Source organism: Dermochelys coriacea, chromosome 12 (assembly GCF_009764565.3).
Source record: "Dermochelys coriacea isolate rDerCor1 chromosome 12, rDerCor1.pri.v4, whole genome shotgun sequence".
NCBI classification, from domain to species: domain Eukaryota; kingdom Metazoa; phylum Chordata; order Testudines; family Dermochelyidae; genus Dermochelys; species Dermochelys coriacea.
Genome location: NC_050079.1, coordinates 10325776 through 10340352, shown reverse-complemented (window position 1 = coordinate 10340352; position 14577 = coordinate 10325776). Strand labels below are relative to the sequence as shown.

The window sequence follows — 14577 nt, the reverse complement described above, 5'->3', positions numbered from 1 at the left end:
TAGGTGGTTGGGCATGTACACCATATAGAAGATGGGAGACCTAGTAAGCAAGTGTTTGAATTGCCTTGTCTTCCTTGAATACTCCTTTAGTACCTCAATTGTCCAGTGGCCTCACTGGTTGTTTCCTTCTTCTGATGTGCTCTTCTCTGACTGCTATTTTCCTCTGGATAAATAAATAAAATGATGTTTTGAAGAAGCTGTTTTGAGTCACTGCATTTACCTGCTGGTAAATGAATTCCAAAAGGAATTCTTTTGCAGATGCTAAACCCAGTTAGGACTGCTGAGGAATCACATTTGGTGGGGCTGTGGCTCAGGATCCAGTCTGTCAGTGGGTGAATCAGAGGATTCTAACTGGGGACAGGAAACGGCAGGGGACTGCGTTCTGCAGAGACCAGTGAAGAGTCAAAGGTTCAAATTATCCTGTAACTGTGGCACAAGGCTTAGATGACAAAATATGGAAGATGCTGTCTAACAGCAGCTGTAACATTTGGCTTTCTGACAGCATTTGCAGATGGTTTCTTTGGCAATTTTATAATTACTTCTTGTAATGTAGTTCTTGTTATATAGTGTTCTGAATTATTCCATTCTCACTTTCCCATATTCTCATTTTCAGTCTTTGGAACTACCACCTTTTGACCTATTGATAATTCAATCCCTTCCCCATTCCTTGGAGGAGGCTATGTGTGGCTTTGTTGTGGCATACTGCATGTGGACATTAGGTATGTCCAGTGCTCCCAAACCAGGCTTTGTAGTTGTGTTTTGTTTTTTAAATCTAATAGAAAAGTGTTTTGGAGGCTGGCCAAATGACCATAACATTACTGGGATAAACAGTATATGAGATATGCAGTACATTTGAATGCCATAAGAACATAAGAACGGCCATACTGGGTCAGATCAAATGTCCATCTAGTCCAGTATCCTGTCTTCTGACAGTGGCCAATGCCAGGTGCGACAGAGGAAATGAACTGAGCAGGTAATTATCGAGTGATCCATCCCCTGTCGCCTATTCCCAGCTTCTGGCAAACAGAGGCTAGGGATACCATCACTGCCCATCCTGGCTAATAGCCATTGATGGACCTATCCTCTATGAATTTATCTAGTTCTTTTTTTGAATCCTGTTATAGTCTTGGCCTTCACAACATACTTTGGCAATGAATTCCACAGGTTGACTGTGCATTGTGTGAAATACTTCCTTTGTGTTTGTTTTAAACCTACTGCCTATTAATTTCATTTGGTGGCCCCAAGTTTTTTATATTATGGGAACAAGTAAATAACGTTTCCTTATTTACTTTCTCCATACCAGTCATGATTTTATAGACCTCTATCATATTCCCCCTTAGTCGTCTCTTTTCCAAGCTGAAAAGTCCCAATTTTATTACTCTCTCTTCATACAGAAGCTGTTCCACACCCCAATCATTTTTCTTGCCCTTTTCTGAACTTTTTCCAATTCCAATATATCTTTTTTTTTTTGAGATGGGGCAACCACATCTGTATGCAGTATTCAAGATGTGGGCGTATCATGGATTTATATAGAAGCGATACGATATTTTCTGTCTTATTCTCTATCCCTTTCTTAATGATTCCCAACATTCTGTTCACTTTTGTGACTGCCACTGCACATTGATTAGATGTTTTCAGAGAACTATCCATAATGACTCCAAGATCTTTCTTGAATTGTAACAACTAATTTAGACCCCATCATTTTATATGTATAGTGGGGATTATGTTTTCCAATGTGCATTTATCAACATTGAATTTCATCTGCCATTTTGTTGCCCAGTCACCCAGTTTTGAGAGATCTTTTTATATCTCTTTGCAGTCTGCTTTGGACTTTAGGTATCTTGAGAAGTTTAGTATCATCTGCAAATTTTGCCACCTCACTGTTTACCCCTTTCTCCAGATCATTTATGAATATATTGAATAGGACTTGGCTCAGTACAGACCCCTGGGGGACACCACTATTTACCTCTCTCCATGATGAAAACTGACCATTTATTCCTACCCTTTGTCTCCTATCTTTTAACCAGTTATAGATCCATGAGAGGACTTTCCCTCTTATCCCATGGCAGCTTACTTTGCTTAGGAACCTTTAGTGAGGGACCTTGTCACAGTCTTTCTAAAAATCTAAGTGAACTATATCTACTGGATCTCTCTTGTCCACATGCTCATTGACCCCCTCAAAGAATTCTAGTAGATTGGTGAGGCATGATTTCCTTTTACAAAAACCATGTTGACTTGTCCCCATCAAATTATGTTCATCTTTGTGTCTGAAAATTCTGTTCTTTACTATAGTTTCAACCAGTTTGCCCGGTACTGAAGTCAGGCTTACTGGCCTGTAATTGCCAGGATCACCTCTGAAGCCCTTTTTAAAAACTGGCCTCACATTAGCTATTCTACAGTCATTTGATAAAGAAGCTGATTTAAATACCACAGTTAATAGTTCTGCAGTTTTACATTTGAGTTCCTTCAGAACTCTTCAGTGAATACCATCTGGTCCTGGTGACTTATTACTGTTTAATTTATCAATTTGTTCCTCCAATGACACCTCAATCTGGGACAGTTCCTCAGATTTGTCACCTAAAAAGAATGGCTCAGGTTTGGGAATCTCCTTCACATCCTCAGCCATGAAGGCCAATGCAAAGAATTCATTTAATTTCTCCGCAATAGCCTTATCATCCTTGGGTTCTCTGTTAGCATCTCGATCATCCAACAGCCCCACTGGTTGTTTAGCAGGCTTCCTGCTTCTGATGAATTTAAATTTTTTTTTCTATTACTTTTTGAGTCTTTTGCTAGCTGTTCTTCAAATTATTTTTTGGCGTTCCTAATTATATTTTTACACTTCATTTGCCAGAGTTTATTCTCCTTTCTATTTTCTTCACTAGGTTTTAACTTCCACTTTTTAAAGGATGCCTTTTAGCCTCTCACTGCTTCTTTTACTTTGTTGTTCAGCCACAGTGGCACTTTTTGGGTTCTCTTACTATGTTTTTTAATTTGGGGTATACATTTAAATTGGTGTCTTTAAAAAGTTTCCCTGCAGCTTGCAGGGATTTCTCTTTTGGCACTGTATCTTATAATTTCTGTTTCACTAATTTCCTCGTTTTTGTGTAGTTCCCTTTTCTGAAATTAAATACTACCATGTTGGGCTGCTGTGGTGTTTTCCCCACCACAGCGATGTTAAATTTAATTATATTATGGTCACTATTACCAAGTGGTCCAGCTATATTCATCTCTTGTACCAGATCCTGTGCGCCACTTAGGACCACATCAAGAATTGCCTCTCCTCTTGTGGGTTCCAGGACTAGCTGCTCCAAGAATCAGTCATTTAAGGTGTCAAGAAACTTTATCTATGCATCCCATCCTGAGGTGACATGTACTCAGTCAATATGGGGATAGTTGAAATTCCTCATTATTATTTATTTATTATTTTTATAGCCTCTCTAATCTCCCTGAGCATTTCACAGTCACTATCACCATCCTGGTCAGGTGGTTGGTAGTATATCTCTACTGCTATATTCTTATTATTCAAACCTGGAATTACTATCCATAGGGATTCCATGGTACAGTTTGGTTCATTTAAGATTATTACTGCATTTGATTCTACCCTTTCTTTCACATATAGTGCCCCTACTGGCATGACCTGTTCTGTCCTTCCGATATATTTTGAACCCTGATATTACCGTGTCACATTGATTATTCTCATTCCACCAATTTTCTGTGGTGCCTCTTATATCAATATCCTCATTTAATATGAGGCACTCTAGTTCATCCATCTTATTATTTAGACTTCTAGCATTTGTATATTAAGCACTCTAAAAACTTGCCATTGCCAGCCAGTGAATGCCTAAGTGTGAAATCCCTCCCTGAGGGCTTTAGTCTGAATTAAGAAGTATGTAAACCTTGTGCTGGCCCTCTGTATAGGGGTGAGATTTGGTACCCAGTCAAGAGCCTGGGGAATGGGGGGAACTATTTACAAACTACCAACACAATGGAAGCCTTTGCATTTATTTGAGTGGGCATTGGATCAGATCCAGAGATAAAATTACTCTGTCATTTGGGAACCCAAAATGTGTTTCTTGGGGGTTAAAACTTTATTACAATAAATTTTAATCTGTAGGATGGAGTAATGTGCTACTCACCATGAGTATAGGTGGCAGAAGTGGCTGCTAAAGGACAGACATGACTGACAAATAAGATTGTAATATACACAAGGAAAGCACAGGGTTAAGGTAGGACATAGATTATGGGAACATGATGACATGGTTAGTGGGTTAGGGATACATCATCTAGGTGGTTCCAGAAAGCTTTCTTTAAGTGTAAACAATTTGCAAAGTAACAGTAAAAGAAATAGCTGGGGAAAATTCTCTTGCATCTCTCTAGGTGAATTCTTTCAGTTGCAAAGGATTTGAAGGGGTAAAGTCTAAATTTTTGCTTTTTCATTTGCAAGACTGGAAGACTGAGAATAGATTTGGACAGAGAAGAAAAGGAAATGTTTTGATAGAAAGTCTGAGGGGGCTTACAAAAAACTGATTGTGGTATTAAAGACTGATTTTTTTATTTTTATTTTTTTGCTTTTAAGTATTTACGTTTAATCCATAAAGGCTGTGTGACGCCATTCTTTTCCAGATGTAAAGTGGAAATATTGAAACCTAACTGCATTTGCTAAGTACTTTGAGATCTCTAGATGAAAGATGCCATTTAAATACAAAGTATTGTTGTTATTTTTATTTAAATTGGGGCTCTTACTTTCTATGCAATAATACCTAGTTGATTCAAATCCCTTTAATCTGAGACTCCCTTTCATCTCAGTTTTCATATGTCAGCTGGTTTGAATCACTTATCTGGTCATTCCCCAATGATCTTAAATCCATGTTATTTCTAATTGTGTTTGTTCACCAGAATATTTTGACTATCCTGGCTTTGGTAGTATTTATATTAAAAAGCTGTTTGTTTGTACACATCAGGTTAAACTTGTATCAGTGGAGTTGCACTACTGTAAAAGCAGTGTAACCGAGAAGAGAATTAGGCATATTGCATCTAGTATTTTTCCCAGTTATTCAGTGGAACACATAACTTTATTTTAGTAAATTAAACCTCAAAAGTCCAGATGAATTACTGCATGACTTTAGCAAAGCTTTTGATATGGTCTCCCACAGAATTCTTGCCAACAAGTTAAAGAAGTATGGATTGGATGAATGGACTATAAGGTGGATAGAAAGCTGGCTAGATCATCGGGCTCAACGGGTAGTGATCAATGGCTCAATGTCTAGTTGGCAGCTGGTATCAAGCGGAGTGCGCCAGGGGTTAGCCCTTGGGCCAGTTTTGTTCAACATCTTCATTAATGATCTGGATGATGGGATGGATTACACCCTCAGCAAGTTTTTGGATGACACTAAGCTGGGGGGAGAGGTAGATATGGTGGAGGGTATGGATAGGGTCCACAGTGACCTAGAAAAATAGGAGGATTGGGCCAAAAGAAATTTGATAGGTTCAACAAAGACAAGGGCAGAATCCTGCACTTAGGATAGAAGAATCCCATGCACTGCTACAGGCTGGGAACCGACTGGCTAAGCAGCAGTTCTGCAGAAAAGGTCTCTGGGATTACAGTGGACGAGAAGCTGGATATGAGTCAAGAGTGTGCCCTTGCTGCAAAGAAGGCTAACGCCATATTCAGCTGCATTAGTAGGAGCATTGCCAGCAGATCAAGGGAAGTGATTATTCCCCTCTATTCGGCACTGATGAGGCCACATCTGGAGTATTATGTCAAGTTTTGAGCTCCCCACTACAGAAAGGATGTGGACAAATTGGAGAGAGTGCAGTGGAGGGCAATAAAAATGATTTGGGGCACATGACTTATGAGGAGAAGCTGAGGGAACTGGGCTTGTTTAGTCTGCAGAAGTGAAGAGCGAGGGGGCTTCGATAGCAGCCTTCAACTACCTGAAGTGGGGTTCCAAAGAGGATGGAGCTAGGATGTTCTCAGTGGTGGCAGATGACAGAACAAGCGGCTATGGTCTCAAGTTGCAGTGGGGGAGGTCTATTTCACTAGAAGGGTGGTCAAGCACTGGGATGGGTTACCTAGGGAGGTGGTGGAATCTCCAACCTTAGAGTTTTTTAAGGCCCAGCTTGACAAAGCCCTGGGTGGGATGATTTAGTTGGGGTTGGTCCTGCTTTGAGTAGGGCTAGATGACCTCCTGAGGTCTCTTCCAATCCTAATCATCTATGATTCTATGAGCATTTTGTGTCAATATTATTTTTCTTCAAATTCATAAATTAGGCACCCCTTAGGGATCCATACTATGCTGTAGTCACCCATCCCTTTAAGACACGCACACAATAGTTTAGATGGGCTGCCAGGGAACATAACCATCTCTGCTTTCAGCTTGCTACATCCTCAGATCTAGACGGGGTTTAAAGAAAAGGAAAATACGAGCCTTGCAATATTCAAATAGGGAACACAGGAAAATAGTGTTGATCAAATCTGACCCCACACTGAAGTAAATCAGGAGCAGTTCCACTGAAGTGTTCCAGAGATATAAGTAGTATGGGATTCATTCTAGTATCTGAAAGGTGAATGGGGGGGGGGGAAAGGAAAGGAAAGGAAAGGAGTGAAGCAAAAAGAATCAGCGATTCATCTGAAGATTTACTGAAGTCTTTGGAGTTACATGAGTATGAAACAAGTGTAAGTGAAATCAGAATAAGGTACATTATTCCTTGTAAATGGATATATGGCAGCAATAACATAAGGAAAGAATGGCATGTTCAGTATCCGGTTCTTCCAAGCTTTAGCTATACATTGCGGGATAAAAAGAAAATTGTTCTTGATTCTTGTTCTCTAATTTTTTGTCACTTTATGTTTTATTAAAACTGCCCTTTTATCTGAAAATGTATAGCAACTTTAGCATTGGTAATCTGCATGCATATATATATATATATATATATATATATATATATATATATATATATATGAGAGCGATTTTCATTCATATCCTCTTTCAAATAGCACAAAGAGAATGGACCCTGTTTGTGTAAGCACATGTGTACACATAAGGCAGGTAAGGTAATGAATCACTCCTGTGCTGGATTCCAGCTAATCCACAAGCCAGGAACTGGTCTGGTGACTCCCAGGGCAAATATATAAGCTCCTCAGGAGGAACAGCAGCTCAGTCTGCTCAACCTCACTCCAGGGCTTGGAACTCTCTCCTACCTAATGTGGTAAGACTCCCCAAGCCTGAGCCTGCTCCAGCTTTGCTCTTGTTCCCACTCTGTTCCTAGTCCTGCTCCAGCCTTGCTCTCATTCCAGTCTCGCTCCAACCCCTCTGTGGACTCCTGATACTGGCTCTGACCCCTGACTTTGACCACTGGGACTGACAGCCATGGCTTCGACCTCTAGGCCTGATCATCCCCATCATAGTTTCTGACAATGGGAACCTTCTGTCTGAGGTACCTGAAAGGTTGTGCCCTTCCCTAGGAAATCTAAGCAAAATTCTCATGGCTGCTATCACTGGTCCAACAACACTGGAATAGTACTGGTGAGAGCCCAAGTATTAACAAAACTGTAGCACCTTCCTGCATCTTAACTACCTGGTAATGAAACCCAGTTAAGAGTCAGTTGAATTGACCCAGAGCTTTTCCCATTATGTCAGTTAAACGGCTGAGGAGTCTTGCACTAGGTAACGGGCAGTGCAGCTGAATGGATTGTAGCACAAGTTAGAATTTTTACTGGTGGTACTGTACTGGTACTGTAAACTATGGTGCAATGATTGGTTTGTCTATCAATTGAAAATTGTATGTTAATTGCAGGGGATTTTGTAGGCATCTTGGTTCAGTTGATGAAATGTAAAACCTAAAACATAAACAAACTTCCTGAGACCAACATTCATTCTCAGTGTGACTGTAGTGGAGATACCTGACAGTAACCCTCCCAATAATAATCTCTGTCCACCACTGAGAAAATCAATTAAAGCTATTATGACTGTCTATTACTCTGTTTCCAGTAATGACAGGTTTCAGAGTAGCAGCCGTGTTAGTCTGTATTCGCAAAAAGAAAAGCAATACTTGTGGCACCTTAGAGACTAACAAATTTATTAGAGCATAAGCTTTCATCCGATGAAGTGAGCTGTAGCTCACGAAAGCTTATGCTCTAATAAATTTGTTAGTCTCTAAGGTGCCACAAGTACTGCTTTTCTGTTTCCAGTAAGAAAGCCACTGTGTTGGGCAAATGCTTGTTCCTAATGGGCAAGTACAGAGTCCTGCATTGTTTTTTGTTTTACTCCTGTTTTGGCTGAACAAGTTAAAATACAATAGAATCAAATCCGGTTTTGTTTGCATAGCATTCACAATAAAGGTAAGACAGGTCCCTTTACAAGGAATGAGTTAGATGACATGTGGTGCAATGTGACAGCCAACTGCGTATGCACTCAGCATTACTTCACTACTTAGACCCATGTTATCTATGCAACTGCATAGGGACCTCCCTGCCCAGGAATCCCATGTACATATGCCTAACTTGCCAGCAGAGGGACTGGTTACAAGTGGGACTGGAGATAGGTAAGGGTTGCACACACAGCTTTTGACATTGGGACATTTTATTTTACTGAGAGAAGGAAAGTTCACCGGGGGCAGCAACCTTCTGCAGTAGGATGTGACTGAGTTAAGTCAGATTTAATGACAGCTATTCGTGACTTGAAACAGGAGAGTAGAGGCTGTAGGTTTATTCCTTGTTCTTTTCAAAACATGTCTTGTAACCTTTAGCTTTCTTGGAGGGGGCTCAGATTCTATGTTGATGGGAAAAGAAGAAATGCAAAGAAAAGAAAAGTAAAGCAGAAAGAAAAAGTGAATCATTAGAAATCCACTTGGACCTGTTCTCATTGAAATCCTTGTATTGGCAAAGAGGGGTTTCATAAGGAGTTCAGGGTTTGGGGCTCCAATGTGGCCCCTGGACCCCCTCTGAAGCTGTGCTCCAGAGCTCAGTCTTAAACTGTGGCATGAAACAAGCTCCTTTATTCCCGTCTCTATTTTTTCTTTGCTGCATTAGGATTGGTGCTGCTGCAGATTATCACAGTCAGTTAATAATAAAGAGTTTCAATCCAAAAAGAGAGAACATGCACACTGTTGGGTTATGGGAGCACCATTGAATTACATAACTGACAGTCGCATCCCAGTTGCTGATCTGACACCACATAACAATAATGTATGATGGCTAGAGGTACCATGATCTTTGAGCCCCTCCATGCTCATGTTCTTTAGCTGCTGTATTCATTGCTGGTAACTCAGTAAGCTAGGGAACCACAGAGAAAATGCATCTGCTGACCTTCAGTGAGTGCTTTGGTCCCCAGGCTGAGGTGCTCGTTGAAGCAAATGGGGTAGAGCAGCATCAGTTTGCAAGAATCTCCAAGAGAGGATGGATTTACACAGACATTTCAAAGTCTGGGAGGCATGAGAGTAGGTCTTCCAGCTCTGTTTCAAGTTTCCAGGCATGAGCGTGCATGCGATTCATGAAGGCATATCCTGTCTGCTCTGTTCTGCCAGCTGGCTCTGTTATTGTGAGCCTGCAGGGTGCTGAAATTGACAACAGTCCTGCCCATAAACACAGGATCCTCATAGATTTCAATGGGAAGTCCACGGGGTATTGACACATACAATAATCTAGTGCTGAAGCTCAGGTTTCCTGTAAATTTCAGTATTCTACCAGCTCAAATTGAGTGAGAATAGCAGTTAAAGCAGGAATACCATACAGGATCCATGCACGCTGTAAAATGTATGCCCAAAAAATGCATGAAGCCTAACTCCCTGACATTGGTGTTTTTGCCCACCAAGAATCAGGGATTGTTTTCATTTTGGTGGGGTGATAACACTGTGGCACAGAAGGAATTTTTTTTTTCCAATGTAATTATCTGGAGTGAGGGGTAGAGGGTGAGAGCGATCCATTTTCTGTCTGTGAAATTTGACAGTATATTTAAAATGTTTAAATGTAGGCTGTATCTCTAGCCTGGAGGGCAGGAGAACAGGCTTTTAGGGGTTTTTCTGAGAGTCTGACAAAGGGAAGGTTTTTTATTTTTTTATTTAAATGTTTTTGTTAAGTAAACTGGACAAAAATTGTGTGTGTGGGTGGAGTTTAAAGAAAGAGAGGATTCTGCTTTTCCTCCAGCCTTTGCAGTTCCCCACTAATGTTTAGATAGGTGGAAAGAGAGTGACTGAAACTCCTCTCAGAGTAGCAGCCGTGTTAGTCTGTATTCGCAAAAAGAAAAGGAGTACTTGTGGCACCTTAGACACTAACAAATTTATTAGAGCATAAGCTTTCGTGAGCTGCAGCTCACTTCATCGGATGCATTTGGTGGAAAAAACAGAGGGGAGATTGATATACACACACAGAGAACATGAAACAATGGGTTTATCATACACACTGTAAGGAGAGTGCCATCACCAGCAGCGGGGGGGGGGGGGGGAGGAGGAAAACCTTTCATGGTGACCATGAAAATGATCACTTAAGTGATCACTCTCCTTACAGTGTGTATGATAAACCCATTGTTTCATGTTCTCTGTGTGTGTATATCAATCTCCCCTCTGTTTTTTCCACCAAATGCATCCGATGAAGTGAGCTGTAGCTCACGAAAGCTTATGCTCTAATACATTTGTTAGTCTCTAAGGTGCCACAAGTACTCCTTTTCTTTTTGAAACTCCTCTGTCGCCCAGTAGCTAAGAAGAAGAGAAAGTTCTTTGGATGACTTGTAAACTTCATGCTTCAGACTGTGCACTAATCTGCTACTTAACTTCCACTGATGTTCGTGGGAGCTGCACATTCAGACTGAGGGCACTATATAGCTCATGAACTCTGCATCTGTGCTCACGCAATGATTCTGCGCTTACAGTAAATAAATAGATAAATAACTTATAGTTGTAGATTTGTCACAACATCTCACTAATATTTGCATTTCCCCAGTGAATCTCCTCAGTAAAAACACAATCGAGGAATCAACCCTATAAAACAATCTGAGCAACATACGGTAAATAATTATGACAGGAATAAGCGTTTATTCATAATAACCAGCAAACGTGTACTAAATGTTCAAATATTTAAATTAAAATTCAAGCGAAGCCCAACCACTATTAACTAATTTCTTGGAAATAATCTTGGAAGTGCATATTGAACTTTTTCATCTGACCATTATAGGAATGTATCTAAATGCTGCTCCTCAGTTGAGATGTTAATATTCAGGTCACGTCAGTGACCTGCTCACAAGAGCAGAAAGACCAAATATATTTTATATATATATAATATATATATAAAAACTGAAATGGGTTAATGATCATTTTCAAACCTTAACAGAATGGGAATGCAGTATCTTTGGTGTATACAACAGATGCTTCTATACAAGAGACGAGAGTCAAAGAAGGGAATAGAAGAGATTCAGGATTTCTGGGGATAATGCACAATAACTGATTGATCAGTAAACTAGTCACCCAATGGTTACATAACTGACTTATCTCACAACATAGAAGCTGTGATTTTCATAGCAGCATGGAAGATACTCATCTTTCATTACTTTTTTTAACTCAGGAGAAACTTCTCCAGTCCAGACATAAAATTCCTGGCTGAGATTTTCATATTAAAGCATCAACTCGGATTCCAACGTCACTGTTTGAAATCAAGAAAACAGTTAAACTCTCAGCACCTCTCAGCTTCTTCATTTCAGTCCCAGCCTTCAAAATCAAATGATGCTCCAAGAAAGTTTTCCCTGAGGTTGTCACAGTTCCAACAGATGATCTGTCTGGTATGTTGTGATTCCTGGGAAAGCTCAAGTGTTTTGCCTCAGACAGAGAGCAGCTCTTTCATAAACAACTAGAGAGTTCAACCTAAGGGTGATTGAAAAGCAAATGCATGTTTTAAAATATCAGCACTTGTACCAAAACACAGATTTACCTAGAGACACTGACAGTTTATACTTGGCAGATAATGCATGCACCACGATAAGGGATCTTATTAATATTAAATACCTGTTTAATTAGCACTAATGTGACTGGGAAGCTTGTTATGAATATCTAAAACTTATGCGGGGGGGGGAATGGCACTATACGTGAAAGAAAATGTAGAATCAAATGAAATAAAAATCTTAAATGAATCCACATGTTCCATAGAATCTATATGGATAGTAATTTCATCCTCTAATAAGAATATAACAGTAGGGATCTATTATTGACCACCTGACCAGGACAGTTATAGTGATGATGAAATGCTAAGGGAGATTAGAGAGGCTATCAAGATAAAAAACTCAATAATAGTGGGGGATTTCAATTATCTCCATATTGACTGGCTACATGTCACCTCAGGATGAAATGCAGAGACAACATAATGTTACTTTATGATACTTTAAATGACTGCTTCTTGGAGCAGCTAGTACAGGAACCCACAAGGGGAGAGGCAACTCTCAATCTAGTCCTGAGTGGAGCGCAGGATCTGGTCCAAGACGTGACTATAAGAGGACCGCTTGGAAATAGTGACCATAATATAATAACATTTAACATTCCTGTGGTGGGAAGAACACCTTAACAGCCCAACACTGTGACATTTAATTTCAGAAAGGGGAACTATGCAAAAATGAGGAGGTTAGTTAAACAGAAATTAAAAGGTACAGTGACTAGAGTGAAATCCCTGCAAGCTGCATGGACACTTTTCAAAGACACTATAATAGAGGCTTAACTTAAATGTATACCCCAAATTAAAAAACACAGTAAAAGAATTAAAAAAGAGCCACAGTGGCTTAACAACCATGTAAAAGAAGCATGAATGTATCAACAACAACCAACATTTATGAATAACATGAATTATTATGAAATAATAAATAACATGAAAGCAAGAAGTGAGAGATAAAAAGGCATCTTTTAAAAATTGGAAGTCAAATCCTAGTGAGGTAAATAGAAAGGAGCATAAACACTGCCAAATTAAATGTAAAAATGTAATAAGAAAAGTGAAAAAGGACTTTGAAGAACAGCTAGCCAAAAAATTAAAAGGTAATAACAAAATGTTGTTTAAGTACATCAGAAGCAGGAAGCCTACTAAACAACCAGTGGGGTCCCTGGACAATCGAGATACAAAGGGAGCACTTAAAGACGATAAAGTCATCGCGGAGAAACTAAATGAATTTTTTGCTTCAATCTTCATGACTGAGGATGTTAGGGAGATTCCCAAACCTGAGTCGTCTTTTGTAGGTGACAGATCTGAGGAATTGTCACAGATTGAAGTGACACTAGAGGAGGTTTTGGAATTAATTGAGAAACTTAACAGTAACAAGTCACCGATACCAGATGGCATTCACCCAAGAGTTCTGAAAGAACTCAAATGTGAAATTGCGGAACTGTTAACTATGGTTTGTAATCTGTCCTTTAAATCAGCTAATGTAATGCCAATATTTAAGAAGGGCTCTAGAGGTGATCCTGGCAATTACAGACAGGTAAGTCTAACGTGAGTACTGGGCAAATTAGTTGAAACAATAGTAAAGAATAAAATTGTCAGACACATAGAAGAACATAAATAGTTGCAGAAAAGTCAACATGGTTTCTGTAAAGGGAGATCATGTCTTACTAATCTATTAGAGTTCTTTGAGGGGTCAACAAACATGTGGACAAGGGGGATCCAGTGGACATAGTGTACTTAGATTTCCAGAAAGCCTTTGAGAAGGTCCCTCACGAAAGGCTCTTACGTAAACTAAGTTGTCATGGGATAAGAGGGAAGATCCTTTTGTGGATTGAGAATTGGTTAAAAGACAGGGAACAAAGGGTAGGAATAAATGGTAAATTTTCAGAATGGAGAGGGGTAACTAGTGGTGTTCCCCACGGGTCAGTCCTAGGACCAATCCTATTTAACCTATTCATAAATGATCTGGAGAAAGGAATAAACAGCGAGGTGGCAAAGTTTGCAGATGATACTAAACTGCTCAAGATGGTTAAGACCAAAGCAGACTGTGAAGAACTTCAAAAAGATCTCACAAAACTAAGTGTTGGGACAACAAAATGGCAAATGAAATTTAATGTGGATAAATGTAAAGTAATGCACATTGGAAAAAATAACCCCAATTATACATACAATATGATGGGGGTAATTTAGCTACAACTAATCAGGAGAAAGATCTTGGAGTCATCATGGATAGTTCTCTGACGATGTCCAAGCAGTGTGCAGCGGCAGTCAAAAAAGCAAACAGGATGTTAGGAATCATAAAAAAAGATGAAGAATATCTTATTGCCCTTATATATATCCATGGTTCGCCCACATCTTGAATACTGCATACAGCTGTGGTCCCCTCATCTCAAAAAAGATATACTGGCATTAGAAAAGATTCAGAAAAGGGCAACTAAAATGATTAGGGGTTTGGAACGGGTCCCATATGAGGACAGATTAAAGAGGCTCGGACTTTTCAGCTTGGAAAAGAGGAGACTAAGGGGGGATACAATGGAGGTATATAAAATCATGAGTGGTGTGGAGAAAGTGAATAAGGAAAAGTTATTTACTTGTTCCCATAATATAAGAACTAGGAGCTACCAAATGAAATTAATGGATAGCAGGTTTAAAATAAATAAAAGGAAGTT

The 14577-nt window shown here is 39.6% G+C and overlaps 1 protein-coding gene across 4 annotated transcripts in view; it reads left to right on the top strand.

Moving 5' to 3' along the window:
- SMPD3 (sphingomyelin phosphodiesterase 3) overlaps nucleotides 1–14577 on the top strand; it is a 249145-nt gene that overhangs the window by 135745 nt on the left and 98823 nt on the right. Inside the window, exon 1 of one of the 4 annotated variants that reach the window (XM_043495053.1) lies at nucleotides 7352–7437. The exons of the other annotated variants lie outside the window; for them this stretch is intronic. The gene's annotated coding sequence lies outside the window, so the exon portion shown is untranslated. Of the gene's footprint in view, nucleotides 1–7351; nucleotides 7438–14577 lie in introns of those variants that run through there. 4 annotated transcript variants of the gene reach the window in all.